General features: G+C 45.3%; 1 pseudogene; it reads right to left on the bottom strand.

The window, feature by feature from the left end:
• The window catches only part of LOC148144558 (uncharacterized), a 70,673-nt pseudogene that overhangs the window by 11,402 nt on the left and 44,676 nt on the right, over nucleotides 1-14,595 (bottom strand).

Here is a 14,595-nt window from a genome sequence, read left to right on the forward strand (position 1 = left end):
AGGTGACAGTCTGCACATTTTCCCCGTGTCCGCGTGAGTTTCGTGCGGGTTCTCTGGAATCCAGCCCCAGTCCAAACGTGGAAGGCGAGGTGAATTAGCCAGAGAAGATGCAGGAATAGTCTGGGTGTGAGGTTCTTCAGAGACACGATGGTTCCAATGGCCTGCTGCCGTACTGTAGGGATTCTATGGTTAGACTGTTAAGCCTGTTTTTTTTATTTGTTTGTGAGACGTGGGTGTCGCTGACTGGTCAGCATTTATTGCCCATTCCTCGGCCACGTTAAGGAGTTTGTAGCGAGCTGCCTTCTTGAACCCCTGCAGCACACGTGTTGTGTGTGGACACATAATGCCATTAGTGAGGGATTTCCTGGATTTTCACCGAGCAACAGTGAAGGAACGTCGATAAGTTTCCAAGTGAAGATGATGAGTGGCATCGACGGGAACTTGAATGTGGTGGTGTTCCCATATATCGCCTGGTCCTTGTGGAAATGGTAGTGGGTGTGCAAGGTACTGGCTGAGAATCCTTGGTAAACCTCAGCAGTGAAACTTGCAGGTTGTGCACACTGAGTGTCAGTAGTGAAAGGGGTGGATGCCTATGGATGCTGTGCCAATCTCACGGGCTGCTTTGTCTTGGTCGGTGTCAAGATTCTTGAGTATTGTTGGGGGTGCACTCATTCAGGCAGTTAGAGAGAATTCCATCACACTCCTAACTTGCGCCTTGTTAATGGTGGGCATTCTTTAGGGAATCAGGAAATACGTTACTCTCCACAGTAATCCGAACCTCTGACCTGCTCTTGTACCCATTGTGTTTATGTGGTGAGTCCTGTTAAGTTATTGGTCATTAAATCCCCCAGAACGTTGACAGTGGGTATTCAGTGATGGTAACATTATTTCCAAAGAAAATCTATCATATTTTCTTCATGTTTCCTTTTATTGTGATTTAAGCTGACCTTTAAACTCTGCGCATCATGCTTGTTATTTTTCGCTTACTTCCAGTTCTTCTTCAACAGCTTCCCAACATACTGCCCACTGCAAGCATTGTTGAAGTATCTCTATTCTTTCCTTTTTTCTCTATCATTTTTCTGATGTGCAAGTATACACTTCCTTCATCACCATCTGCATGTGTAATTGTCTTCACCGCTGACCATCTTTAACTTAAGCTGTTCCATGCTTTCTGGTGAATTTTGTTCTCATTTCTCATATCTCGGCTTTTGGGGCACAGAATTAGTAACACAGATACTGCAAAATCAACGTATTGGAACTCCCACTCCATGCAGGTTTTCGTACACGCCGTCCACCTGTTTGCGACACTGTGCCTTCATTGCACAGAGGTAGGTGGCGGTGTCATTAAGTCTGGTGTCTTTGACAGTCAGGGTACTGATTTTGTAATCTCCACTGATTGAAGCGGTGATCCTCTTAGGGCTGATCATCATCTCTTTTAGCCATCACCAGAAGCTGGGATGGCTGATTCGGGAGCTGTCTATACCAACGCACGTTGGTTGCTGTACTGGCAAAAGAGCAATTCATGGACACAATTCCCATTTCTCTAACAACTATCCAACGGGGAGAGTTACTTCACTTCGCCTTTTCCAGTCACCTCCGTGGCCATCAGAGTGGAAAACATCAGGAGGATTTTGCAAATTTGGAACATTATCAAATTGCAAGGACAGTGGTGAAAGCAATTTTCCACGGAGCTCTGGTGAGGAATCAGATACAAATGTTATTTTTATAAGAGTACACAACTGGAATAATGCATGCTTTACGTCTAACTCTGAACTGCCTTCCGGTTAAAGTTGCAGAAGAAGCTGAGCCTTGGTTTATGTTTCTGTCATAAGCTTCTCACATTGACAGTCGCTCACAATGTCTGGAAGATCACTCCTCCTCCAGCCCTCATTTTTAATATTGATCACAGATTCGCACTGCCCTCTAGTGGCCTGTACATGTAATTGCGACGTTCACTCATTACACTTCACAGGATTGTGCTCAATGAGAACAGGTCTGTCGTCCCTCCCGTGAAAACACTGTGAACAGGTGAGACTGTGCATTTCTCATTTATTCGCACCGTCCAACGATGTCAGAATGCCTTCCTCCTGCATTGCAACCAATGCTTTCTTCCACACAGCGATTACTCTCAGTGCAATGACAGAAATGCATTGAAATTGTCGATGTGTACTTTGAAACTGTGTGGTTGTTCAAACTGATCCGATGTGAGACGCCTTCTCATCGTTGGATTGTCAGCAGAACCAGGAAGATGGAGCTAATCATTATATTTTTTTATTTCAAAAATATACTTTATTCATAAAATAATTTTGGTGGTCTGTACAGTTGGTCATGCCATAGATACGTAAACAGTTATATGAGGAGATCAGAATTTATCATTTGTATATACAGGTCTGTACGTGTATCAAGCATATGTCCATATATTTAGCTGAGGCATCAGCAGAGCCCAAATGACTGCGTGGGCCGAACCTCGACAAACACCACTGCATTCCCCTCCAGAATTCCTCTGCATAGGCACATTCCTGAAGGAGGTGTGTGACAGTCTCGTCCCCCCTGCAGCCGCTTCGAGGGCAGCGTGCGGTGCGGCTGAGAGTCCGGGCATGCATAAAGGATCTCACCGGCAGAGCCCGTCTCACCACCAGACAAGCCATGTCTTGGTGCTCGTTGGAAAGTTCTGGCGATGAGGCATTAATTGAGGGTTCTTTCTGCTGCCTTCTGAATCAAACCAAACCACAGATATGACCTCTGCTCAGGGATCCACAGTTCAGTCAGTGTGACTGCGAAGAGGGTGGAGGATGGATCGCTGATTACACGGAGTCTTCTTCATGAAGAGAATCCTCCTGCATTGCTGTGGATTCCAAACAACAGGTATGTTCTGTCTAGCAGAACTCCCCCAGTGGTGGCTGCATCAACATGACCTTCAGGAGCGTGAAGCAATGTGGAGAACTCCTGATGTTATTCTGGGGCCAAAGATAGGTGAGGCTCCACTCTGCTTCCTGTCCGCAGCATTATTGTTCACTCTCCTTGCACAGAAGGGCCAGAATGTGACAATCCATTTGCACAAGCCCTCACGTCCCAGAAGCAGATGGCCTGATCTTCCTGGGAAATGCACCTGCAGCTTCAAGGTGGCAGCACAGACGGAATGGACCCCTTTGGGATTTGGACCCAGCCATCTGCAGGTAAAAGTGACGCTCAACGTGGACGCCAGTGGGTATGTATTCCGCCCACACTCAGGCTTTGTGTTCGAAGGGAAACAAGGCTACCTGACAGTCGCAGTACAACCGAGCTTGGCCAGGACATGCTGGCGGTCTGTGCCATTTTGTTTCTGGTAGCTACCATGTGCAAATCCATGATGAAAGGCAGAATCACATTGATCTACCAGAGGAGGGGGAGCGGGAGCGCATTGGAAATTGGTATCTGTTGATTCTGTTGACGTCATCGCCAATTGGGTCAACGTGATCCACCCCGACCAACCCTGTGCTGTACCGAGCATGACAACTTAGAAGTCCCTCATGCTCCTCAGGGATGCAATCGCTTAAATGCAAGATATGGGGGTGGATATCTGCCTCATCGGCCCGGACCAGGAGAAGGCCAATGATGGGATGGGTATCACACACCTACGTGCGAGATATGCTCTCCAAAAACAGTTTTGGGGAGGGAACCTGAAATTCGATCTAACTGCTCTACGCCAACATCATTAGCACAGTCTCAATGGGCGCGAATTAGAAAGTTTCCTGATCAAGTCGGGTGTCAGGCAGGGCTATCCCCGCTCTCCTGACTTGTTTGTGTGTAGTGTAGAGTCTTTGATGTGTCCGTCAGGAAGAGTGTTAGCATGAGAGGGGTGACTATTCCATGCAGCGGAGGCCAGCAAGTCAAAGCCTCCCTTGGATGACGTTTTGCTTCAATTCTCCTCGGGAGCCAAGGTAAATCAAGGCAAGAGTGGAGGCTATGTTCTTTGGGAACTGGGCCAACTGATCATTCATCCCCTTCCCCTTCAGGACAGATAACCTGAAGGTGCACGGGATATTGTTCAGAGCAAGCGCAAAATGTTGAGAGGAGCGCATCACCAAAAGGAAGCAGAAATGGAGCTTTTGGGAGCACTGCTCCCTCTCCATTGTGGGTAAAAACCTGGTCATCAGGGGTGAGGTATTCTCTCTGTTGTTGGACATGGTGCAGATCTGGCCCATTCCCTGAACCTGTGCTGTTTCAGTCACCAGAGCTATTTTCCACTTCATCTGGAAGCCTAAAGTAGTCCGGGTCTGGAGGGATCACATGTACAAAACGCTGGATAAGGAAGGGATAAAACTTAGCCAGCGTTGCCCTCATCCTGACATCCACCTTTGTGTGTGGCTGGATCAAGCTGTGCGTGGATGCTCGCTACATAAACACCAAGTGTCACTGTGCACCGAGGTTTTACCTGCCAACAGTGTTGTGATCGATGGGCCTGCCCTCGCTTCTATAGAATTCTCCAAGTCGTCGGAGCATCCCGTGTTGTCACCTACCCTGCCATCAATAAACTTGCAAATCGAAACACCTTTGACCACCAGTCTATCAGGAAGTGGTCAGCACATAGCATCCTGGAGACCCTGAGTCAAAGGTGGATCCTGTCGGGTGGCTCCCTGAGCAGACTTTCAAGTAATTTGGCAAAATGCCTCATCACCAGAACTTTCTAACAATCACCAAAACATCACAAGTCGTCTGGTGGTGAGAAGGACACTAACTGTCAGATCCACATTGCACACCCGGTCAGCCTGCACCGCCGCACGCTGCCTTTGTGGAGGGTATTTACTGTTATACATGTCCTTTTGGAATGTGCCTTTGCAAAGCAAGTCTGGAGGAAGTTGCAATGGTTTATGCCAAGATTCGCCCTGAGCTGATCCATGACACAGGTCCGTCAGGTCAGCGAACGACGCTCTTTGTTCTGCCCCAAACTTGTTGGTCTTCCAGAACAAGGAATTGCCCCCGACTGAGTATTGCAGACTGACACATCCTTAACATGGTAAGGGATGCACTGAAGCTTGAGGCAGCTGCCGCCGAGGTGAACTGGAGAAAGACCACTGTCTGAGCTCTTTCTGCTGAAGGTAAATGGGGGTCTGTTCTGTTATTGGAGCCTACTCATGACTTAAGAATGAGTAAACATTAGTATTGTACGAGTAAGACAAGTGTTGGATTTTTTTTGATAGATTCAAAGATTTTTTTTCGTTTTTGTTACTTAATGTGCAACTGTATAGAACTGAATTGCTTTTCTGATAATGCATACAGACAGATTTTGAATGAATGAAGAATATTTTGAAATATATAAAATGTTTATTTCTTTCTGTTATGAACAACAGGAAGAGCGACATTGACAGCTCGTTACAGTGAATCACTCTGTTAGGATCTGTCAGAAATCACTCCACTCTGCCTCTCACACACACACACACTCACTCACTCACACACACACTCACACACACACTCACACACACACACACACACACACTCACACACACACACACACACACACACACTCACACACACACACACTCACACACACACACACACACACAATCACACTCACACACACACACAATCACACTCACACACACACAATCACACACACACACACTCACACACAATCACACACACACACAGTTCATTCATCTCCTTCTGCTAAAGAATGTAATAGATTCTTTATACTAGTGTCTGTAAGGACGTGGAATCTGAAGTTTGGAGCAGAAATGGAGTCATGGCTAGTGTGGAAACTGGAAGGGTGTAGGATATGAGGAACAGAATCAGGCCATTTGGCCCATCATCGAATCTGTCCTGCCATTTGATCATGTTACTCAAACCCATTCTTCTGCCTTCTCACTGTAACCCTCGATTCCCTTATTAACCAAGAAGCTATCTATTTCTGTCTAAAATACACTCGATGAGTTGGTCTCCACTACTTCTGCAGCGATGAGTTCCACAGATTCTCCACCCTCTGGCTGAAGAAATTCCTCCTCATTTCAGTTCTAAAAGGGTCACGCTATTCAGTCTTGTCGGTATTCTGGAAGTTTCAATCAGATTCCCCATCCTTCTAAACTCTATCGAGTACAATCCAGAGACTTCAACCACCTCTCATATGACATGCTATTCATCCTCGGGTGATACTTGGAAACTTCCTCTGAACCCCTTCCAGGGCCAGCACACCCTTCCTTAGAGATCGGGCTAAAAGATGCTCACAACATTCCAAATGCTGTCCGACTAGAGCCTTATACAGCCTCAATCATGCATCCCCTTCCTCTTGCATTCTGGTGCTCTCAAAATGAATGCCAATATTTAATTTGCCTTTCTAAATGCGAACTCGTACAATCATACAGCACTGAAACAGGGCCTTCAGTCCAACCCAACTGTGCAGTACAGACATCCCAATCTGATCGAGTCTCCCGTAGGTACGTGCTCAGCTGAATATGTGTGCCAGTCTGTGGGTGCGCGCACCTCTGAGCATATTATATTTGTGCGTTTGTGTGTGTGTGTCTTTATGTTTCTATCTGTGTTTCTGCCTGTGTGCGTTCATCTGTGTATGCGTGTGTTTCTACGTGTATCTGTCATCGTGCGTTTCTGTCTGTGTATTCATTTCTGCGCTTAGTTGGAGAAATGTGGGTGCAGGTTGGATGAATTATCTCCCTGTTGCTCTCGTCGGCTCAAAACAAATGACATAATGTCACCACCTGCTGGAGGATCGATGCTACTGCACAAGTGACGCATGTTTAATCAGGAATTTTTACGAGGGCTCCTGGTGGGAATTTAACGTGGGTTACTTTTGGGGGGAGCGGAGCTAAAACTAAGGTTCATGGATGAAAAGTAAGGAGGCATAATTTAAAACAGAGATGAGAGAAAGCGATTCAAGGGCAGCCAAATACATGGCATATTGTTGACTCTGCTGCAGGGGGAGGGAGAAAGAGGTATAGAGATACTATAGTTGCAGTGGGATTCTATCGTAAGGGAATAGATGGGCACTTTTGTGGCTGAAAACAGGAGTCCAGAATGGTGTGCTGTCTGCCTGGTTTTGGGATGCTCCATGTCTCAGAGCAGTTGCAGGGCGTTCTGGTGGAGGAGGGCAAATAGCCAGTAATCGCAGTACACCTTGGTACGGACGACATAGGAAAAAGCAAGGATGTGATCCCAAAAGCAGAGTATAGAGAACTAGGAAAAAAACTGGAAATGCTGTACCTCGAAGGTACTTATCTCAGGATTGCTATCAGTGAAATGACCCAGTCACGATAGAAGAGCAGGATATATGCGATGAACACTTTGCTAAAAGGATGGTGTGAGGGGGGTGTATCAGATTCGTAGGACATTAGGACCGATTCTGTGGCAGGTAGGACCTGTTCAAACTGAACTGTTTGCACCTGGGCAGGTCCGGGACTGATTCCTTGGGGGTGGACTTGGTTAGACGAGTTGAGGAGGATTTAAACTCGTGTGATAGGGGAATGAGCGCCAGAGGAGTACAGCAGCAGATGGACAAAGTAAGGGAGATGGGGAAACCATGGCAAAAATGACTAACAACAAGAGCAGTCAAGGTAACCCTGCTGAAAAAAGCAGGGGAGGTAGTCTGAAATCTATATGCTTCAATGTCAGAGATATAATGGGAAGGAATAAGGCCTGTCAGAGACGAAAGTGGGATGTTGTATGTGGAGATCACAAAGGTGCCAAATGAATATTTCACATCTGTTTTCAGTCAGGAACAGGAGAATATTGTGGTGGAGAAGTCTGAGATACGGGTTATTAGTCTTGGAAGGATGGACGTCAGTAAGGAGGAGGTGTTATCAATTACAGAAGGTGTGAAAGCAGATAAGTCCCCAAGGCCTGATGGGATCTTTCCGATAATTCTCTGGGAAGCTTGGAGGAGATGGTGGTGCCTTTGGTCTTGATCTTCGAGTCGTCATTGTCTACAGGTTTAGTGCCAGAGGACTGGAGGGTTGCAAATGTTGTATCCTTGTTCAACAAGGGCAGTAGACATGGCACAGGTAATTATAGACCAGTGAGCCTTATGTCTGTTTTTGGGAAAACGTTTGGAAAGGATTATAAGAGATAGGATTTATAATCATCTAGCAAGCAACAATTTGATTGGAAACAGTCAACATGAATTCATCATGGTATCACACAAACCCCATTGAGTATTTTGAGAAGTGGACCAAGCATGTGGATGAGGGTAGGGCAGTTGACGTGGTGTACATGGACTTAAGGAAAGCCTTTGGTACGTTTCCGCATATAGACTATTGGCTGAAATGTGGAGGCATGGGATTGAAGGTGATTTAGCAGTTTGAATGAGAAACTGGCTTCCAGAACGAAGGCAACGAGTTGTGATTAATGGAAAGCAATCAGGCTGGAGTCCGGTTACTAGTGGTGTGCTACAAGGATCTGTTTGGGATTGTTGCTGTTTTTCATTTTTTAATAAATGGCTTTGACACAGCTACAGTTGAATGAGTCAGTAAGTTGGCAGATGATACTAAAGTCAGTGGAGTGGTGAACAGTGTGGAAGAATGTCGCTGGTTTCAGGGAGACTTGGATTAACAGCAGAATTTGGCTGAAAGGTGGCAAATGGAGTTCAATGCAGATAAACGTGAGGTGATGGGAAGAATAGCAGGAAGGCAGAATACTGGGTCAAATGGAAGATTCTTGGGAGCGTGGATATGCAGAGGAATCTTGTAGTCCATTTACATAGATCTTGGAAAGTTGTAACCCAAGTTGATAGTACAGTTAAGAAAGCATACGTTGTGTTTGGTTTCATTGGTAGTGGGATTGAGTTCCGGAGCCGCGATGTCATGCGGCAACTGTACAAAATGCTAGTGCGGCCTCACTTGGAGTATTGTGTGCAGTTCTGGTCGCCCCACTTCAGGAAGGATGTGGAAGCATTGGAAAAGGTGCAGAGGAGATTTACCCAGGATATTGTCTGGTCTGGATTGAAGGTCTTATGAGGAAAGCCTGAGGGTCTTGGGTCTGTTTCTTTTTTTTTAGATTACATTACAGTGTGGAAACAGGCCCTTTGGCCCAACAAGTCCACACCGACCCGCCGAAGCGAAACCCACCCATACCCCTACATTTACCCCTTACCTAACACTACGGGCAATTTAGTATGGCCAATTCACCTGCACATCTTTGGACTGTGGGAGGAAACCGGAGCACCCGGAGGAAACCCACACAGACACGGGGAGAACGTGCAAACTCCACACAGTCAGTCGCCTAAGGCGGGAATTGAACCCAGGTCTCTGGCGCTGTGAGGCAGCAGTGCTAACCACTGTGCCACCGTGCCGCCATTTCATTGGAGAGAAGAAGGCTAAGAGTGAATTTATGAGAGACACACAATACGATCATAGGATGAGATAGGGTGGACAATAAAAGTCTTTTTCTGAGGATGATGACGTCTGCTTGTACGTGGCAGTATAGCTGCAAACTGAGGGGTGATAGATTTAAGACAGATGTCAGAGGCAGGTTCTTCACTCGGAGACTGGTGAGGGTGTGGAATACCCCACCTGCCAATATAGTTAACTCAGCTACATGAGAGACATTTAAACAGTCCTTGGAGAGGTATATGGATGATGATGGGATAGTGTAGGGTGATGGGAATAGATTAGTTTACCACGTGGGCCCCTCATAGAGGGCTGAACGACCTGTTCGGCGCTGTATTGTTCTATGTTCTATGTAGATTAACTTAACAGCTTTGGTTAGTACTTGAAACTATGACATTCCTGCAATTACAAAGACCTGGCTGTAGGAGAGACAGTATCGACATCTGAATGTCCCAGGATTTAGGTGTTTCAAGTGTGACAGATGGGGAGGTAACAGGAATGGGGGAGTTTCATTACTGGTTTTGCTTGGAGGCAGCTCTTTGATGGTAAATATGCATCAAACATCTGGGAGTATTTCAAATGCTAGTTGATAAGAGTTCAGGAGTGTCGTGCGCCTGCAAGAACAAAGGAGAGGTATGGAAAGTTATATGAATCATGGATAATCAGGGATGTTATGACCTTGGTCAAAAAGGAAAAGGAAGCATACATAAGGTCTTGGAGGATGGGAACTGAGAATGCCTTGATTTATATAAGGAAAGTAAGAAAGAACTTAAACAAGGAATTAGAAGGGCTTAAAACAGCACATCAATAGTCATCAGTCAACAGGATTAAGGAGAATTCCAAAGCATTTTGTTCGAACTTAAAACACAAGAGGATAGCCATTGAAAGGATTCATATACTTAAGGACAAAGGAGGAAATCTGTTTGTGGAGCCAGAAGACGTTGGTGAGGTCCTTAACCAGTACTTTGTGTTTGTATTCACGAAAGAGAAGGAATTGATTGCGGTTGATCTCAGGGAAGGCGGGTTTCTAAGCCAGATTGGTATTTAAAAGCAAGAGGTATTGTGTGCCTGAAAAAGCATTAAGGAAGATAGGTCCTCAGGACCTGATTGGATTTCCCCTAGAATATCCAGGGAGGCAAATGAACAACATGCTGGCGCATTGACAGACATCCTTGTATGCTCTTTCGAAACAGGTATGATCCCAGAGGACTTCCGAATAGACAACGTTGTTCCATTGCTTAAACGTAGTAGCAGGGATAATTCAGGAAATTACAGGCCTGCAAGCCTCACGTCAGTGGGAAGGAAATGATTGGAACTCATCCTCAGGGACATGATTTTTACGTATTCAGAAGCAATTGGATTTATTAGTGTTGGATAGCATGGTGTTGTGCAGGGGACGTTGTGCCTCACTAACTTGTTTGACTTTTTTGAGGAGGTAATGAAGATGATTGATGAGAGAAATGCAGTTTGTGTTGTCTACATGGACTGAAGTAAAGCCTTTCACAAGGTCTTCATGGCAGACTGGTACAAAAGATCAAGTCACATTGCATTAAAGTGAGCTGGCAAAATGGATACAGAACTGGCTCAGACATAGGCTACAGAGGGTAGCTGCAGATGGATGCTTTTTGGAATGGAGACTTGTGGCTACTGGGGTTGCACATGGATCAATGCTCTGACCTCTGCTGATCGCACCTTCATAAATGATTTGGAAGAAAACGTGGCTGTTCTAATCAGTAAGTTTGAGGATCATACAAATATTGTTGGGGATTGTTATTGTCAGAGAATATTGCAGGATATTGATCAACTGGAGGCATGGCAAGGAAAAAGGCAGAGTGAGGTTTATTTGGACAGATGTGAGGCGATGAGTTTTGAAAGGTCAAGTACAGGTGGAAATTATAAAGTGAATGGCAGAACCTGTAGGAGTCTTGATATGCTGAGGGATCTGGGTGTGTAGGTCCACAGATCACTGAAGGTGGCAGTGCAGGTAGACAAGGTAGCAAAAGAAAAGGCCTGTGGCAGTCTTGCCTTCATTGGAAGGGACAATGAATATAAGGATAGAAAGGTGGGCTGCATCATTACAGAACGTCACTTCAGCCACACTTGAAAAATTGATACAGTTTTGGTCACTACACTACGAGAAGGATGTGGACGCAGTAGAGAGGGTACAGAAAAGGTTTACAATGATGTTGCCTGGCAAGGGGTAATTTTAGCTGCAAAGAAAGGTTGGATAGACTGGGTTTGCTTTCAACGGAACACAGGAGGTTGAGGGGCGAACTGATAGGTGTTTTGATATTGTAAATGGCGTGGATAGAGTTGAAAGTATGTGGCCTTCTCCCAGGGTGAAGGGCTCAATTAATAGGGGCACACATGTTCAAGGTGCGAGGGGAGATTGAAGAGAGATGTGCGAAGCATCTTTTCACTCACAGGGTGATGAGTGCTTGGAATACGCTGACAGAGAAGGTGATGGAAGCAGAGGCAGTAACAGCATTCAAGAAGCCCCTGGATGAATACATGAATAGGACAGGAGTAGAGGGATATACAGATCCTGTGAGTGAAGACAGTTTTAATATGGAAGTGCAAAATGTGGTACCACAGGCTTGGTGGGCCGAAGGGCCTGTCCCCCTGCTGTACTGTGCTTCGGAAACTGTCTCCAATGCCAGTATATCTTTCCTTAGAAAAGGGGCCCAAAACTGTTCACTACATTCCAGCTACAGTCTGACGAGTAACTTTGACACTTTCTAAAAATAATCTGTGTAAATATAATCAACTTTTTTGGAGAAAGGGCCAACGGTATTACAAATAAGATTGTAGCTGAGCAAGCAATTCAGAATTTTTTTAAAAATCTTTCTTAGCTTCCTTGAATAAACTGGAGTGACTTCCCCGGAAATGTAAATTCATCAGAATCGATTTTTATTCATGGTAAATGCATTCGGAGGTATTGCATTCTCACGATTTTCCCTCTTTGGTCCAACATTCCCTGGAGAAACACTAGCCATTTTTACCAACACTGATCTACTTATAGGATAAGCAAACCAAAAGAAACTTGGATACTATTAGTCAGAAAACAAACGCAGAAATCGCTGGAAAACCTCAGCAGTTTCTGAGGAACGGTCACTTGACCCGAAATGTTAATTGATTTCTCTCCACAGTTGCTGCCAGACCTGCTGAGCTTTTCCAGCGATTTCAGTTCTCGTTTTTTTTACTTTATCGAATCATACAGCACGGAAACAGCTGCTTTGGTCCAACCAGTCCATTACAAACATAACCCCAAACTAGCCCCCTATGCCAGCCCCTGGTCCACATCCCTCCAAACCTGTCCTGTTCAAGTACTTATCTAAGTCTCTTTTCATCATTGCAACTGCACTTACATCCACCACACCCTCAGGACGTTCATTCCAAATGCAATCCACCCACTGTGTGAAAAGATTGCCCCTCATTTTTCTTTTAAAGTCCTGTTCCTTTTAGATCTCCAGCAATTTGACTTTAAATGTCCCACCCTATAACAGTGAAAACATATCAGTTCTACTGACTCAGCTCTATCTTCTGCACTCGCTTTTAAGACAGGACCGTGGAGTGGAAATTACAATCAGATCTGTCACGATGTATCACATGGTGGCGTGAACTCCGAAATGTTCAAACGGCCCTCCTCCTCCTCGTTCACTTTTCCGAGGAATGGCAGCTTTCTACCATCGCAAGTCCCTTTGCCCTTCACTGAGAGGGTCACTGGAGATTTCCTCGTTCAGCTCCGGGCACAGCAAATTTTCCAGCTTCTTCGCTCCTCAGCGTCACCAAACGAGCTGCAGACTTCACAATTCATTGCGCACTTGCTGTGAGAAGCGCTCACATGAATATAACAAAACAATCTGACCGTCTCCGTGCCAACTACTGGAGAAAATGAAACGCAAACTGAATACCTTTCACTTTCCAAACCTTCACTCCATTCAGTGATCCAGTTGAAATTCGACACATCACTTCACTGGAGACGAAGTGGTGTGAGCGGCCAGTACCGCAGAAAGGGAAGCTCTGAACCTCCCACTTCACCAACTGTCAGAATGAATGTGGTTCATTCCTGGATGTGATGAGCCACAGCAAGAACAGCATAATGCACTGCTGCGATCACTTGTGAACTCGCTGGTGTCTCTGCAGGCTGGACAATCGAGTGAATTCCTTCCCACACTGAGAGCAGGTGAATGGTCTCGCAAGAAAAATACATCTGACTTTTTTCATTCATGGTGGGGCCTTGAGCAGTGTTGTAGAATGGAATGGCCGAGGGCTTCAGGTGCATAATTCTTCAAAGTTTGCTCATCTGCAAACAACGTTTGGATAAAGATAAAAGCAAACGTTTCCCAGAACGATTATTACTTCTGTAAGCAAATGCAGAGAAGGGAATTAGTTCATGCTGTTCGAGTATCAGAACTGTGGTACCACAGTTAACAAAGCTGCTCTCGGTCTTCGACAGCCCCTTCAGCTGATGCATTGGACCAGTGAGTCTGAAAGATTCTTATACAATAATGAGGAAATAAATAGATAAATAAATACCTTTCCAAAGAATGTAACAGTAGAATCGAATGTTGCTTCTGATGCATTTAATGGTATGATCCGTGTAACTGACTTGCATTAACTTTACTTTGTGTCATCGTAAACATGACTCTTGTGTGGATATCAGATCAAATACACGGCTCACTACCACATTGTCTCAGACTATACAAGGCTGACGGATTTGTCAAAGAAAACAAAAGGCATTCCGTTAAAGCTTCCCTCATTTGAATGGGAATGGTGAAACAGCAGAGGTACATACCAAAGCAAATTCTGTATCCTGACTGAAGTCGATGTATGATGACCAGGGTTACAAATGGCACAAAAATAAATGGCGTAGCAATTGGTGATGATGATTCAAAGAGTCTATAAGAAAACCAAGTTACAGACTGTTTAATGAATGTGACTGTGAGATACTCTGGCGAGATCTCCAGGAAGTCTGTAGCAACGAGAGAAAAAAACAATTAATGAATGGGGAAAAAGCAAGTCATGAATTTTCATCAACCGTTCTCGAGATGATGGCACGGTGGCTTAGTCTTAACCACTGCTGCTTCATAGCACCAAAGACCAAGTTTTGATTTCACACTCAGAATGGGATTTGCACAATCTCCCTACGTCTGCATGGGTTTCATGAGGTTGTTCTGTTTTCGTACCTCAGTCAAAAGACGGGGAGGTTAGGTAAATTAGACATAGGAGATGCAGGGGTAGGTTGGGTCTGGGTATAATGCTCTTCAGAGGCTCGGTGTGA

This window comes from Chiloscyllium plagiosum, unplaced genomic scaffold (genome assembly GCF_037043375.1).
Source record: "Chiloscyllium plagiosum isolate Xiang-an unplaced genomic scaffold, Cpla_swu_hap1 HiC_scaffold_27, whole genome shotgun sequence".
Lineage (NCBI taxonomy): Eukaryota > Metazoa > Chordata > Chondrichthyes > Orectolobiformes > Hemiscylliidae > Chiloscyllium > Chiloscyllium plagiosum.